Raw genomic sequence first — 17,559 nt, 5'->3', positions numbered from 1 at the left:
ACATAATCCTTTACTTCTTCCACATAAAGGCCATCTTCTAAGTTCATTCTTTTTGCTTTCTTTGAATGATTTTGAATTCTTTGAATGAAAAGAGATGTGAAGGATGAATTAGGGTTTAAGAGAGACAAATTGTCTAAACAGAGCGTGAGAGTTATCACGCCTAAACTTTTATTTTTTTATAAAAAAAAAATAACACAAAAGAGAGTAACTTTGGCCCTTATTAATCATTTTACAAATGAGCAAATTTGTAATTAAAATTTTCATTAAAAAGTGAGGGTGAAGATAAGGCATTAGCATACTTTTTCGGTGAATAGTGTTCTTCCAATTTTGCCCTTGATTATTTTTTAATATTTCAGATCTTGCCTCTGTTTGCCTTGCTACAAGTGCAGCAGCATTCTTCTCGACACTTCCAGTTCATCCAGATCATCGCGACACCAGTTCACCCACTCTCGACTTCTCTCTCAAGAATCGCACTGCAACACCAGTCAACATTTCAGAGCCTGCGTCTTGAACTCTCTCTCTCTCTCACGGAACCACGGCCACCACCATCTTTCGGCTCGAATTTTGTGGGTTGTGAAGAGCAGCAGCGACATGAAAATATGTGGTACCCTTTTCTTATTTCTGTATTTTTATGTGTAATTTCTATTTTTTATTACATGCATGGGGGATTTGTGGTTGGTAATTATTAAATCGCTTTTGAATTGTGTTTAATTTGGATTTTTCTGTTTTGAATTTTGAATTTGTAGCCTGATCTACCACTGGAGTATCCAAATTTTGCCGTATGCCACTGAAGCTCAAGGGAAAATTTTATAGGACGGCAATAAGGCCGGCGATGCTGTATGGCACAGAATGTTGGGCGGTGAAGCATCAACACGTACACAAAATGGGTGTAGCGGAGATGAGGATGCTTCGTTGGATGTGTGGGCACACGAGAAAGGATAAGATTAGGAATGAGGATATCCAGGGTAAAGTAGGAGTAGCCGAAATTGAAGGAAAGATGAGAGAAAATCGGTTACGGTGGTTTGGACATGTGCAAAGAAGGCCTACTGACGCTCCAATTAGAAGATGCGACTATGGGACAGAGGTTCAGGGCCGAAGGGGTAGAGGAAGACCCAGGAAAACTTTGAGAGAGACCCTAAGAAAAGACTTAGAGTACTTGGATCTAACGGAGGACATGACACAGGACAGAACACAATGGCGTTCTAAGATTCATATAGCCGATCCCACTCAGTGACTTGGATTTTCCAAGTCTCCAACCGAGAAGTTGTCCTCGCTCGGGAAATTAAGGGAACACTACCTCAACCTACATGCTCCACTCACAAAGCTCCAACATACAAGCTTCAACAAAAGAAAATTCAAAGAACTTAGCGAAGAAGGCTTTGGTGATTTAACACAATAAGTTGAAATGAAGGAAAGCTTATTTATTGATATCCCCGATAAATTACAAATATGTACATATACTTGAGTCAAAATAAACAAACAAGAGGGAGCCTTCACAAAGGTTGCTTAGGAGAAGTCTCGGCAGTCGGTAGAGCCCCAGAAAGAGAAGGCACCGGAGGGGGATCATTCGGAGCCTCAGTACTGGACAGAACCCTAGAAGGAGGAGGCATCAGAGGTTGATCATTTGGAGCTTCATTACGCGGTACAGCCCCAGAAGACGAAGGCAATAAATGCCTTTGGAACAAACCCACAAATCTCTGATGATCAAGTAAAACCTGACCATCAGATTCCTTCATCTGGTCAAGCTTCCTCTTCATGTTTGTAGCATAGTCATGGGCGAGCCGGTGCAACTGTTTATTCTCATGCTTGAGCCCTCTAATCTCCTGTTTGAGACTCATCACTTCAGCCGCCAATGATTCAACTTGGCGGGTTCGAGCAAATAGGCGTTGGGCCATATTAGACACAGAACCTGCACACTGAACACTAAGATCCAGAGAATCCTTAACAGCCAACTCATCAGACCGTTTGGAAAGTAGTCTGTTATCTTTGGGAGTGAGAAGGTTCCTGGCCACTACCGCAGCGGTCATATCATTCTTCATCACGGAATCCCCAACGGTAAGAGGACCAGTAGGGGAGACGAAGGATGGGCGCCATATGTTGTCTGGAGAAGGCGGGGCTGCCTCTTCAACAAGGTTCAAGTCAAAACGACGGTCGGAGGGGCCAGACATTTTCAAAGGTGTAGAAAAGAGAAGAGGTCAGACAAATCAAGATCTTAGAAGTGCAAGAATGGAGCTTCTACTGGTGGATATTCAAGTGTGCTTTGGAACTTAATGTCAGCCTCTATAAAAATCTGCACTCGACGAAGCTTCAGAAATCGAAGAGGCGTTTGCTTTCTCAAAAGCTGGGCTGCTCAGAGACCACGAGGGTCGATCTCAGAAATCGAAGAGGCGTTTGCTTTCTCAGAAGCTGGGCTGCTCAAAGACCACGAAGGCCGATCTCAGAAATCGAAGAGGTTTGCTTTCTCAAAAGCTGGGCTGCTCAGAGACCACGAGGGCCGATCTCAGAAATCGAAGAGGTTTGCTTTCTCAAAAGCTGGGCTGCTCAGAGACCACGAGGGCCGATCTCAGAAATTGAAGAGGTTTGCTTTCTCAAAAGCTGGGCTGCTCAGAGACCACGAGGGTCGATCTCAGAAATCGAAGAGGCACCTACTTTTCCAGCCTTGTCAGCACCTGTCACACGCACACTCAGCTTTGCGGAAATTATGGGCATTCTGTCGAAGATTTCTGGCGAAGTAGAAAGCACATGAATCGTACTGTTCAATCACCCACTTCCCACACGCAACAGTAGCTCATGGGTACCACATATAACTTTGCCAAAGTTCTCTGACAAAGTTGAGACTACTTTTCCAGCCTTGTCAGCACCTGTCACACGCACACTCAGCTTTGCGGAAATTATGGGCATTCTGTCGAAGATTTCTGGCGAAGTAGAAAGCACATGAATCGTACTGTTCAATCACCCACTTCCCACACGCAACAGTAGCTCATGGGTACTACATATAACTTTGCCAAAGTTCTCTGACAAAGTCGAGACACATGAAGCTTGCAACTCTCACTACATCGCTCTGACCAAGAAGGGTAAAAGAATAGCAAAGAAACAACACTAACAAAGTTTAGACACATAAATTTTGACGGCCTAGCTACCATATTATTACCCACAAGGGTAAAGGAACAGTACCACTGCTGGATAATTGGAAAGTCCCGGTGTGTCAACCTCTGTGCTTCATGGCAAGGTAGACTAGCAAACATGCCCAACCTTTACTCACATTCGAGAAAACACTCCCAACAAGATTGCTTGCCCCAAAATCGAAGAGGCATCGCCCTCCGAATCTCGAGAGCCAGACTCCCAACATGATTACTTTCTCAAAAATCGAAGAGAGGGTAAAGGAACAGTACCACTGCTGGATAATTTGAAAGTCCCTGTGTGTCATCCTCTGTGCTTCGTGGCAAGGTAGACTAGCAAACATGCCCAACCTTTACTCACATTCGAGAAAACACCCCCAACAAGATTGCTTGCTCCAAAATCGAAGAGGCACCGCCCTCCGAATCTCGAGGGCCAGACTCCTAACATGATTACTTTCTCAAAAATCGAAGAGAGGGTAAAGGAACAGTACCACTGCTGGATAATTGGAAAGTCCCTGTGTGTCAACCTCTGTGCTTCGTGGCAAGGTAGACTAGCAAACATGCCCAACCTTTACTCATATTCGAGAAAACACTCCCAACTCCCAACATGATTACTTTCTCAAAAATCGAAGACACCGCTCTCCGAATCTCGAGAGCCAGACCCCCAGCATGATTGCTTTCTCAAAAATCGAAGAGGCATCGTTCTCCGAATCTCGAGAGCCAGATCCCCGACAGGATTGCTTGTTCGAAAACCGAAGAGGCACCACTTTCCCAACTTCAAGAGCCGGATCTCCTTGGATAAAGCTTGTCTGTAATCTTCACACGCAACATCAGCTTTCCAGATACCACAGACCACTTTTTCAAAGTGCTCTGACAGAGTTAAAACTTGTGAAGCTGGCAGCTCCCACTACCGTGCTATGACCAAGCAGGGTAAAGGAATAGCATTATTACTTGATGTTAGGGAGACTCCTATATATGTCGACCTCCATCCCCAACGGACAGGTAGACCTGCAAAAATGCTCAACCCTTCCTCTTATCTGAGAGGGCACTCCCAACGAAGCCTTTCGAAATATTCAGCTTTCTTTCCCCCCGATAATACCTCTGTAAACAAGCTATACTAGAGCAAGAATATCTCATATCATCAGGGTTAAAAGCAAGAGTATCCCATATCATGCTTTTTCCCTGTCTTTTCCTTTGGCCTTGTTCTTACCTGCAAGACAAGGAGAAAGAGAGCAATCAGTCAGCACTTGGAATCAAGCTTCCAGCCAGGAACTGACTGCCTGGAACCCCTTACCCTGGCATTGCTCTCGAGTACTCATCTTCAACATCTTATGCTTCCAAGGAAGATACCGCATCTGCCTGAGAAACAGATAGGGCAAGTGAGAAGGATACAATGAAGCATGTGGAGACAAGCGTAACAGCACACGTGCCGATACATCCACTACTCTGTCAAAAGCAAAAGTATCCCATATCAGCAGGGTCGAACGTACTCTAGATTTGATGGACTTGTTTTGACCCTCAAATTCTTCAGTCGGCCTTATACTTTGGAGGAAACCAGAAAACCCTCCAGCCCAGTTCAAGAATAAGCCTGTGGAAAGTTACTTCTTCAAAAGCAAAAGTATCTCATATCATCTCTTCTCATTTTTCTTCTATTTATCCTTCATGCTGCCTGCAAGATAGGGAGAATGTGAACAATCAGCCGGAGCTCTGATTGCTTACCTTGTCTGTTACCTCTTTCAGCAGATCCCCTAGCTCGGCGACTTGGGGAACTCCTACTACATGGTTTGTATCACGCTTGACCAAGCCTGAAACTACAAGTAAGCTTCAAGTGACATTGATACATTACCTTGTGCATCTCCACCAGTTACAGATACCACCCCTGGATGGAGGAAGAGTACTTCCAGAGAAGATTCCACATCTACCTATGAGACAGATAAGGAAAGTCAAGCCGATACCACACTCCCACAATATTTCCTAATGTCATTTGTACTAAATCATTCACTTGTACTCCCTAAAGGAGAGCTTGAACCTATGTACTTGTGTAAACCCTTCACAATTAATGAGAACTCCTCTATTCCGTGGACGTAGCCAATCTGGGTGAATCACGTACATCTTGTGTTTGCTTTCCTATCTCTATCCATTTATATACTTATCCACACTAATGACCGGAGCAATCTAGCGAAGATCACAAAAAGTGACCGTTTTCGCTACCTAGGATCTATCTTGTAAGAGAACGGAGAATTAGATGGAGATCTCAACCATAGAATACAAGTTGGATGGATGAAGTGTAAGAGTGTATCCGACGTGTTGTGTGATCGTCGTAGGCCACTGAAGCTCAAGGGAAAATTTTATAGGACGGCAATAAGGCCAACGATGTTGTATGGCACAGAATGTTGGGCGGTGAAGCATCAACACGTACACAAAATGGGTGTAGCGGAGATGAGGATGCTTCGTGGGATGTATGGGCACACGAGAAAGGATAAGATTGGGAATGAGGATATCCAAGGTAAAGTAGGAGTAGCCAAAATTGAAGGAAATATGAGAGAAAATCGGTTCCGGTGGTTTGGACATGTGCAAAGAAGGCCTACTGACGCTCCGGTTCGAAAATGTGACTACGGGACAGAAGTTCAGGGCCGAAGGGGTAGAGGAAGACCTAGGAAAACTTTGGAAGAGACCCTAAGAAAAGACTTGATTACTTGGATCTAACGGAGGACATGACACAAAACCGAGCGCAATGGCGTTCTAGGATTCATATAGCCGACCCCACTTAGTGGGAAAAGGCTTTGTTGTTGTTGTTGTTGTTGTATGTAATGACACCAATCCCTACAAATTCAAAATTTGAAGCCAAGATTTTGACCACCGTCCATATACTTGCAACCGAAACATTGTTAAAAACGAAAGCAACCATGTAAAAATCCAAATTTTACATTTGTGTATGTAAAAATTTTTTGGGTCCGACAAATTTAAGTTTGTGATTTTGGTTATAGCTTTTGTGTAAACAGAGCTTCCACTGGGCTCTTAGTTCTGAGTGCGTCTTTGTTTTCATAATCCTTTTGAGGTTTTGGAATTTTGAGATTTTCTTCGTGGGTTTTGTTTATTGGCTTGCTTTGTTATGAATTTTGTGTTTTCTTATTCTTGAACTGATAATATGATATGTCTTTCAATTTCTGGCTATGGATTTCTGTTTTGATATTTTTGGTGATTAATCGGGTAATGATTTGCATATGATTATTTATAGAATATTCCTAATTATTTCACAAGATTTGTGCTTGCACTTGCTTTCTTTTCTTTTTCTTTTTTTTTTTTTGAGTCTCTGGAAAAATAGTGCATCTGTTTTTGGCTTAAAAGTTTTAAGATTTGTATTCCACTTTGTGATTTGAAAATTGAAAAACATATATGAATTATTCTTTGTGCTTTGGCCATGAAGGGTATTAGCAGGTTGTTCCCCATTTAAGAAAGTCATTGAAAAAGATGATTTTTTTTCTTATTTGTTGGTTGATTTGTGTGTGGACTATGTATTTATTTTTTGGGGGATTTTGTGTACAGAGTGCTGTGTGGAAACAGCAATGCAAGTGCGGGATCTGATCAGTCACACTCGAACAGGGGTTTGTTTCTCGAACCGCATTCATTAGTTAGATTATTAACGTGCTTTGGTAGGGGTTTTCAATATGATTTTCTAATTTCTCTTTTTCTCTTTCTGGTTTTTGAAGTATCTGTGATTTATGTTTGATTATAAAAGAAAAATTAATAAAACAAAGAGATGCGGCAATTGGAAACATGGCTGCAAGTGATAAGTCAGAGTCTTTGTTTTACATCACTGTACTACTGTTGTAGTGCATGCATGCGTAAGCAAAATTGAAATTGTAATACAGGATCTTAGGGCTGTGCAAAATGGTGTACCAAAATACGCAGGAGTCGGAATTGTGAAACCAAGTCAAATCTCACTTAGAAGTGTAAGTACTAGGAGGTCATCCTTGAGCAACCTGGCACAAGGAATTTAACCGACATGGTTGGATTTCTGAACTTCATTATATTTCCATGTATTTTTCTTAAATAGAATGCATCTATCTGGGGATCGAAACATATCCTTTTTTGAATTTTCAAGGCATGAAAACTCAAGCTTGGGCGGTACCCCCATTTCAAGGTAAATGAGACCACTCGACTATGGTAACCCAATGGCTTTCTTTGTAGCTTTTCCTTAGAGTTATCGGTTCCTTGCTTTTTATTGAGCTTTTGGCTATGTGTATTTTGTATTTCTGAGCTTCAAGGCACAGTTGCCCAGTACATAAAATTGTTTTCGTAATTTAATATTCAGCACCGCTTGCCAATTTATTGGATGAAAATTTTGAATATCAATGTCAAACTAAATTATACTAGAAGTGGCTGTAAACACTAGAACAGCCTTCGGTTAAATCAGTCTTCAATTGCCTGTCCACATAATTGATTTTCTATAATAACAGATCTTATTTCTTTGATTTTGCATGAAATGGACAATAGCCATAATTCATAGTCTCAGCGGTGTGGAAAACATATGTTAAACCAATGGATAGTATTTTTACCTGATTATCTATTTGTGTGTCTAAAGTATTTTTTTGGAAATATGGTTATTGCTTTTCTGGTTTACAAAGGGATTACAATGCAATGTCAAAAAGAGCTCTTGAGTATTTAGTTTACTGGAAATGTAATGGAATGTGTGTTTATATTTCTATGAGTTTGATAGTTATTGCATCTATGATTTTGATAGTTATTACATCTGTGAGTTTGATAGTTATGACTGCTTATTAGCTATGTTCCTTCTTAGAATCTTTGATCAGAGCGTTGCTGTGAAAATTGTGAATAATCTGGATTGGCAACTTTTTGGCATGGGTTGAGAGATAGCTTTTATGTTATGATTTTTTGTATTCTGCAAATGAAAATCTTGAAACAATGTATCCAACTGATTTTTCAAACAAACTTGACTTTAATGGTTTGCCTACGCATAATTTGGTTTTAAAAATAGGAATGCTAATTATGTTACTAATTAGTCTTTAGGTTTATGTCATGAATGAGATTTTAAAAATAGGAATGGTAATTATGATACTAATTAGTCTTTAAGTTTATGTCACAAATGAGATTAGTTGTTGCTCAATTATTAAGTAGGATTATTGATAGAAAACCAGATTCCTTTCCACCAAAAAAACACGAATGAGATTAGTAGTCGCTTTCCCATGATGACTTCCAGTGCCAACACTCTGAAGCTATAAACGTCACATTTCTCAGTTACCTTCCTTGTGTAGGCCAACTCTGGATAAAAATTAAGGGAAAGCAAGCCATTGGCATATGTTTTAACTTTATATCACCAGATTCAACATTATATATTTTAATTGTTTTACTTTACCTGGTGCTACATATCTGTATGTGCCTGCAAGGCAGCTCCAGTCTGGATTCAAAAGCTTAGTAGTGCCGAAGTCTGAAACACAAGGCTTGTAGTCGTAATCCATCAAAATGTTGCTGCTTGATATGTCTCGGTGTACAATTGGCGGCACACAATCATGATGCAGGTAAGACAGTGCAAGAGCTACGCCTTTTACAATTCTCACCCTCCTACTCCAATCCAATTCTTTTGCTTCGTCTTCTTTGCTCAAGATTGAAGCCAGACTACCCTTTTCTAGATATTCATAGACCAGAAATGGGTGCTGTGAATTTGAGCAAAAGCCACAAAATTTCACAATGTTTCGATGTCGTATATTGATTAGTGCACTTATTTCATTGTGGAACTCCTTTTGCGATGTCCCCTCGCCGTCAAGTTTTTGATGGAGTTTCTTCACGGCAACTATGATGCCTGATGGTAGCGTTGCCTTGTAGACACTTCCAGATCCTCCCTTCCCAATGCAAAATATGGAATCAAAACCATTGGTTGCTCTTATGATCTCCCAATACAATTTTTTTCCATAAAAAAGAGAGATTGAAAAAAATTCATTGTGGATGATATGGTAAAAACTAACACACAAATTAAACCCTATTAAAATAGTTATAGTACGCATAAGTAGGGATCGTTCTAAGCCAGTGATTAGTTAGGGATGCTAATCAACACAAATTAAACCTAAAAACTTAAAACTAGACTCAAACAACTCAAAACAAGCTAAACTGACTCAAATAACACAAAACTAAGTTAAATTGACTCAAAACAAGAACTAAAGGGTCCAAATTTGGACGAAAATTAAACTAAAAAGACTCAGAGTACTAAATGGGGGTTGTTTTGATGAATTTAAAGTAAACCTAAGTACTTGCATAAACAAACTAAAGGTAATACGAAATTGGATGTTTTTAGGGGTGTAAGGGTAGCTAGAGGGTCTTTCTTCACACATGACACATATGCATACAAATCAATTTCCATTTATTATTCCTATAAACCATGAATGACAATGCCCCAAATTAATCGTGAGAAGCATAAATTAACTTTCAGAGTTTCCTAAATTCATTGAATTGGACTCAGCGACACAATCAAATTATTCTTATCAAGTTCCCTATATGAACAACATGATAGAGATACATATTAAAGATCATTAAGTTCTATAAAAATCATAAGCAATGATAAGGCATTCGTAACTATAAACTGCATGATACTCCTGCCAAGAATTTACCTGTAAATATAAGTTCATAACGACTAGATGAAATTCCCTCATATTTTAGCATCAAATCTTTGTATGCAAACTAAGTATGCATCCTTAATCAACACACAAGAACAAGTTCTCCATAAAACAGATAAATAAATTGTATTCACGATTTATGAAACAATAAATGGATGTAATCAATTCGTATCACATTTATGTTCATAGCTTTGAATTCACCTCTAACTAAAACGAAATTAGTTCCACATGTTCATCATAATTGAAGACCAAATTAAAATAAACATTAGACTAAAACTAAGGATAGAAAGAACCCATAAACGCTCCAGCACTCCAATGGCAGATTTGGCACAATCATTGGCTGCAGGGTCACGACACAAGTCCTTCTTCTCCTTGCAAGCACGGCACAAATCTCTAAAAACTCTCAAAAACCTGCGGCACTCTTTTTATTTTTCTCTCTGAATTTCTCTCGTGTGTGGTGTTTTGAATGGTGCGGCAAAGATGTGTATTTATAGGGCTAGGGTTCGGCACAATTTCTGAAGGGAAAAGGATTGCACAGCAATAATTTGTAGAGGAAAAGGATAACACAATCCTTGGAGGAAAGGGAATAGGATACACAGTAGGTTTCTAGGCTTCTAGAAAGGGTGGTGCGGCACCAATTTAGGCAGAGGATAGGGCTTCTAGAACCAAATATTTAGGTGATTTAATGTAAAATTGATTCCCCCCTTGCAGCTGGAATTAAGGTAGGATAAAATAAGGTTAGTTTGGATAGGATAAGGTTGGATAATGTTCCTTCCTTTTAGCTGATTCCTTATCTTCCAAATCTTGAATTAATTCTTCCAGATTTGTAGCACATTTTTAGCTTCTTTAAACTTCAAAAAGGTCCATCCATTATGCTCCATACGCATGCTATCTATTCCAAATCCAAAACTGCTTTAAAATCCTTCAAATTGCCTTTTGTTGCCACTTTTGCCATTTGGACCTACAAACACACGAAAATAGCTTAAATCACTATAATAAACAAAAACTAACTCACTAAATGCAAAGAAACAAGCTAACAAAGTCGGATAAATATGCTCCTATCAATGGATATCACTCTTTTATGTTCCCGGCTCTTTCTTTCTTCTTGTTTTGATGAAGACAAAAAAAGGTCGTACCCAGTGCACAAGGCTCCAGCTTTACGCAGGGTCTGGGAGAGGTGAATGTCGGCTAGCCTTACCCCCATTTATGGAGAGGCTGCTCCTGTTTTGATGAAGACAATTGCAAGGAAATTAAGTAAAACTGCTCCCAAGATAGGGAAAACGATTGCAAACACGAGTTTTCTATTGTTTTTTCTTTTTGAGACATGCTTATTGCAGGATTGTAGTCCTACATTCCCTTCAAAGCTGTGAGCATCTTGAAATGCTTTGTTGTTGGGGATGGGACCTTGCAAGTGATTGTAGGATACGTCTATGTACAACAAGCTGCACATTCCATCAAACGTTGTAGGAATGAGACCGGAAAGATTATTGTGGGAAAGATTCAGCTGCTCCAATCTCTGCATTTTGCTAATTTCTGATGGTATGTTGCCGTCAAGTGAGTTATGACTCAAATCTAACTGTGACAGGTGAAATAACTTGCCCAACTGAAGTGGAATTTCTTGACTGAAATTGTTGTTGCTCAAATTCAAGTGGTATAAATGGACCAAGTCACAAAAAATGCTTGGAATTGAGCCATTCAACTTCTTGGTGGACACGACAAGATGTTCGAGTTCAGCGAATGCTCCAAATTCTGAGGGTATAGAACCAAAAAGTTGATTCCCATTCAACTTTAGATTCACCATAGAAGTCAATCTCCCCAAATCCTTGGGAACCACCCCAACCAGATGATTCGAAGGAAAATCGAGTTCCTGAATTTTAGTTGCATTGACAATCTCAGATGGTATGCTCCCAGTAAGGTTGTTCCCCGCAATCCGTAGGGCTGTTACGTTTGGACACTATCCCCAGATGTCTGAGATTTTGCCATATAAGTTGTTGTGCCTTAGGTCTACAAAGTGAAGATTCGGATAGACGCCAAAGTCTTCAGATATATTGCTTGTAAATTGCGTCTACAGATATATTTCTTGTAAATTGGTTCCCATCAAGACGGACTCTGACAAGCTCTTGCAACCTTTCAAGCTTTTTGGGATTGGACCTGAAAATTCGTTGTTTTCTGCACTAAACCTTTGTAGCAGTCCACCTCTACAAATATCTCAAGGCAAATAACCAGAAAATCGGTTAGTAGCCAAGTCAAGTGTTGTCAACTTCATTAGATTCTCCATCTCTTGGGGGATTGATCCGGATAATTGGTTACCGCGGAGGTATAGGTTTTCTAGGCTACTCAAGTTGCAATCATACAGTTTTATTTTTGAACAAACAACATTATTTACACTTAGGGGGTGGGAGAGTGGGCTAAGCCTCACAATGGGCTTAATAACATAGTTCAAATTCGCTTTTGGCAAGAATCGAATCTAAGACCTCTCACGTACCAGTGAAGATGAATATCATTAGACCATAATACTAAAAGGCTACATTTTTAACCTTTTTAAACGTTCAATGTAATATTTTAGTTTAGTTTCTTTTTTCTTTTGAAGATATAAAAGATGTAAATTTATATAAATATTTATATTTTTTTTAACTAAAATGGGTGTAACTTACACTCTCTCATTAAAGATATATTTTTTCAACCAAAATGATATATATGTATTATACATCTCCATATACACCCTTAACGACATATGTTCTTAGTCCATCTCTCATACTCTCCAAGGCGTTACATTGACCAAAGCCTAATAGCTGCCTCTTGAGATATGGCAATGTCCACTACGATCAAACCTGATCCAAACCGAATCTAAAATTTGGTGCAATCAATTCATTGACAAGCAATTTTTCTTGAGGAACTGTTGTACACTTGCAGTTCCAACTTGTAGCTTTCTACAATTCAGTTACTAATTTTAAGTGTGAGATAGTTCGAAACAATGGACCATGGTTATTCCTTGTCCTTGTCACACCCATTGATGCTGCAAATGTTTTCTTTTCACAATAGCTTTCTTTTTTAGGACAAATAAAAGGATAAGCCAAAGAGGCTCACTTACAGTAAAAAATGTGTCAACAAGTTCTTTTTTTCCAAATAATATAATTCATATTTCTATGCTAAAACCGCAAGCTTTTTTAGTTGGTTAATTTTCTAGATTGTACATGATACGTGTCTGTAATACTTGGTCTTTAAATTTGTGTTAGTCCTAAATTTTAAGTCTAGGTCTAGAAACAGTGGCATTGTCTAGGAATGGTGACCATTGTTAGAAATAGTGTCATTGTCTAAAAATGGTGAACACGATTTTTAGAAATAGTGTCATTGTTTTTAAAAATAATGTCACCGTTTTTAGAAATAGTGTCACTGTTTCTGGAAATCGTGTCACTGTTTAGAGATGGTGATAACTGTTTTTAAAAATAGTGACACTGTTCATAGAAATAGTCACAATCTATAAATGGTGACTACTTTTTGTATAAATAATGACAAAATATTCAATCTAAAACGATTATCATCTAAATTGAATTAAGTGAGATGGTTTTTCAAATACCAAAATAATCATCAATGAATTAGAATTCAGAATTCCTTAAAGTTTCCCAAATAAGTTAGGATTCTTATATTGACATTTAAAATCACACATTGTCCTCAAGGGATGGAAAATAAATAAAAGTAAAATAAAAACAACTAATTAAAACTATAAAAAGAAAGAGATAAAAACAGAAAGCAAATAAATAAGCAAACAACGAGCAGCAAACAAAGATAAAAATGAAGAAGAAAGGAAAAACAAGGAAGAAAGTCACCTGGAGTCGAACTCGCGACGTAGTCCAGAGCCGCTCAACCAGTACCATCCTCCAAACCCAGCAATCCATTTCTCTCTCTCTTCAAGAAGTCGAAAAAAAGAAGTCGAGATTCTTCCTCTCTCCTCCATTTCTGCAACGGAAACCGAAGGCCCCAAAGCTGCACCTCCTCTGTTCCACCCCCAACTTGTTTACAGCTGCAAATACAGAGCCACTTTCCTCAGGTAAAATGCATCCACATCTTCTTTCCTTGGAGTTCATGACCGAAGGTCAAATGAAAACGAAATTCTAACACATGCATGTATGTATTCTGTAGGTAGAGTTCGGGATCCGAGTAAGACCAAGGAAAGAATAGTGACTGCGAGGGGCAAAGGTGCACACACGGAGCTTCTGTACACACAGCAAAGATGGCTGCTCAGATCTACGAAATGGAAGTAAATCAAATCCCTGTACTGCGTTAAAATTAAGCATGGTGTGATGTCTCTGGAAATCATGCGGATCTCCGAAATGTTTTTGTCATGCATTCTAAGACTTAAATTTCTTCAATGCTCATGTAATTTTCTGTGTGCTTGCATGCCTCCATATGACAAATATTGAGCAAAAACTGTGCATGATACTGGATCTGTGACATGGCTTGATGAATGTCCGCCTCTGTGCTGTCTGGACCACCCCAAACTTATTGTAAAACAATTATTTTATTAAAATATGAGAGAGAGAGAGTGAGTGAAAGGGGATTCCAAACAATGCAGAGGGCTCTCCCACAATAAGCATTCTTGAACTCTGCCTCAATCTTTTCTGCATTCGTTTGGAATCTGATTATTGTGGATGAATGATGAATGTACTGAGTTGAGTGTATGAATGCTACTGAATGCATGATTCAGTCGAATGTGTGCGCTTAGCGCATATTTAGGGCCAATTGATTCTGAATTCAACCTGCCAAAAACACACATTAAAAATCGGATGAGAATAAAAACCCAAAATGGAAAAAAAAAAAAAAAAAAAAAAAAAGTTACACAAACAAACAAACAAAGTGATCAACTAAAACGAATTGCTGTTTTTGTATTTTTTTTTCAACTTTCTGAATTTTTTTTATGTGATTTTTTTGTTTTTCGGCTTTTTGTGATAAGGAATAAAAACAAGAAATAAAATGAACGAAAATACAAAGAAAAGAGCTGGAAAAAATGGGTTGTCTTCCAATTAGTGTTTTAGTTAACGTCTATAGCTAGACGAATGGGAATGAGGTTGATAATCACGTCACTTGTTCTTTTAGGGTCAACCATGCCTTAGTAGCATCATAGAGCAATGGTAAGTATGGAGTGACATGAACTGTGCATTTAAATTCAGTGGCTGAATCTTTTATTTATACCCTTATATGAGAATGAGTCTTTGAAATCAAATAAGGTCCCTTCCAGCGAGGCTTGTGTCTCCATCGAACTAACTTCCATCTTGTATTTAATACCCACAACTTTTTCACTGGTGGAATGTCTCTATGAAGAATCTGGCTGCCATTAAACTTTTTCTCCCATTCCTTGTATGTCTTAGCTACGTTGTAGGACTTAGGCCCGAATTTCTTTAATTACAATTAGTTGTGCTGGTGTTAGGGGTGGGCACTTAAAACCGAAAACCGAAACCGAAACACGAACCAAATCGAACTGCACCGAACGGTTTGGTTTTGCGGTTTTGAAACGGTTTCGGTTTTGAAACCGAACCGCAACATAGAAAACGGTTTGGTTTCGGTTTTGGCTTTTGAAAACCGCACCGAAACCGAACCGCACCGCAAATATTAATAAACATTTAATTAAATGTCCATATTAGATTTCATGTTTTAATTGGTCGTTTGTTAAAATTCATACACTTAGTATGGACTCAACCACACTAGAATATCATCATTCATCACTTTCTTTTGTTCATTAACTTGAAGGACCTTTGTTATTTTATACCATCACACACACATATATGTACAAGGGTGGACTAATCTTGTTATCAAGAGTCGAACAATGATCTACTAAAAGCCACTCATTTGAAGCATGATATCACATATTCTAGTATGAAAATTTCGCTCACGTTTAATGAATTCAAATTTATTCAACTTGTTTTATGAAAAATATTGTAAGGGACACCTTTTTGTTGCACAAACATGTTTTAACATCACAACTACATGCAACATGCTAATTGTTTACATAACAAATGTCATTTTCCTATTACTATTGGGAAATGCTTTTTAATATGTTAAATTGCAAATTGTACATTTTTTCTTAAAAACCAAACCGAAACCGTTTGAAACCGCATCGAACCGAACCAAACGGTTTGGTTTCATTTTGGTTTTGGCTTCAAAACCGCACCGAACCAAACCGCAAAAACTTGCGGTTTTGGTTTTGGTTTCACTCAAAACCGCACCAAACCGAACCGCGCCCACCCCTAGCTGGTGTACTGCCCAATACAGCAACTAAAATGTTTGTATCAGTAACCAGCCCTGTATCCAAAGTGATAGTGTCCAATAGCTGGCCACATGATTTCCCAGAGTCTGATTTGGTTTGTACATCCCCATCCAATAGGTCAGTTTCAATGAATTCCTGCTGCTTTGTAGGTTGCTTTGCAGCATCTTGATATGGGATGTGTGGTGTATGAACCTGAGTAGGAACGGATTTTGGAGAAATTTCAAGGTCATCAGGGTTGTTTCCTCCTTTTGGCATGAGTTACCGGCAGGCGGCTCTTCAATTTCATTTATCATAACTCTTCACACATTCTAATGTACTAGTAGTCGAACCGTCCTTTGAACTTTGTGGCACATTAGGCTGCTCAAAAGGTTGTTAAGTACCTGCCCATCTAAAACTAGGATGCTTATTCAAAGCTGGAGCATAGTAATCAAAAGTGGGATCGTCCCAATGCCTTTGTGAGTCGTTTCTCATATTAATATGCTTCTTCACACAGTCTAGAAAATATTTCCTTTTAGGGCATAGCAAAATTCCGTGGGTATTTGAACAACAAAGGACATAAATTGTAGGTTTAAATCCATAGAAACTCTGTTTTACGAAAGAAACCCATAAAGGTGATCCTTCTGGTGGTGGTAGTTCCCAGCCCATCATTATAGTGCTCTCAAAAATCAACAAACCAACCTAAAATATAAAATTAACAATTAAATAAAAAATATATGTATGTACAATAATAATTAACTAAGAATAAGAAAAACCCAAATTATTTATAACAATCTCTGGTGACGGCACCAATTTCTTGATAGGGATTTTTACCAACTATAGAAGTAAGGATAAAAACACTTAAAAATACTTACAAGAGAACAAGATAGTTATAATATAAACGGCTTAAGCAAGGTTGTTTTTCGCAGAAATTGAATGAATAATTTATGTAAATACCAAATCTTAATTAATTACTTGAAAACAAAGATTGGAAAAGGTTAATTTTGAATTTAAAAATAATAAAAACGAATTTAACTAAAAAGGTTAAAGAAATTAGCAAAGTAAAGAAAACAAAAGAAAACGCTTTGAAAACCAAATTATAAAAGTCTAGGGTTCCGCCGTCCCCTTAACAATCTTATGTAGATTTACCAATTACTTATGAATTACACATGCAATTTTGAAGGTTAGGTTTTCCTAATGCATATTCTACTCATGGTATTCAAGCTAGAACGTATATCAAACATGCAATCCGTCTGTAGTATTCAGATCAAATATAAACATGCATGACTCATTACGCTTTGTGAAAACCCTTTGAAAAACCATGCAATCCCTAAGATGTGGTATTCGTCCAAGGTGAAATTACAACTACCAATCACAATAAGCAATATTCAATCCGCCGGTGGTATTCCGATCGAATTGCATCCGATTACTTATATAAACATCATAATAGTAGCTAAGCATTAAGATATAGAGACAGTTTAAACACAATGATTAATAATTCAAAGCATGCATGCATAATATCATAAGAAATTGAATAAAGACTACATATTCATTATAAGGCTCAAGGCATCGC

General features: G+C 38.4%; 1 long non-coding RNA gene and 1 pseudogene across 1 annotated transcript; one reads left to right on the top strand and one right to left on the bottom strand.

Moving 5' to 3' along the window:
• The first annotated feature begins 388 nt into the window (after nt 1-388).
• LOC103445893 (uncharacterized) lies at nt 389-6,913 on the top strand. Its single transcript, XR_003776918.2, has 2 exons — nt 389-604; nt 6,666-6,913. It is a non-coding gene; the product is annotated as an uncharacterized lncRNA (long non-coding RNA).
• A 1,092-nt stretch (nt 6,914-8,005) lies between these two features.
• LOC103445916 (MDIS1-interacting receptor like kinase 2-like) lies at nt 8,006-16,265 on the bottom strand (annotated as a pseudogene).
• Nucleotides 16,266-17,559: the final 1,294 nt, after the last annotated feature.

Source organism: Malus domestica, chromosome 10, assembly GCF_042453785.1.
Source record: "Malus domestica chromosome 10, GDT2T_hap1".
In the NCBI taxonomy this organism is placed as follows: Eukaryota; Viridiplantae; Streptophyta; class Magnoliopsida; order Rosales; family Rosaceae; genus Malus; species Malus domestica.
The sequence above is the reverse complement of the archived record's forward strand: the minus strand, read 5'-3'. Positions and strand labels throughout refer to the sequence as shown.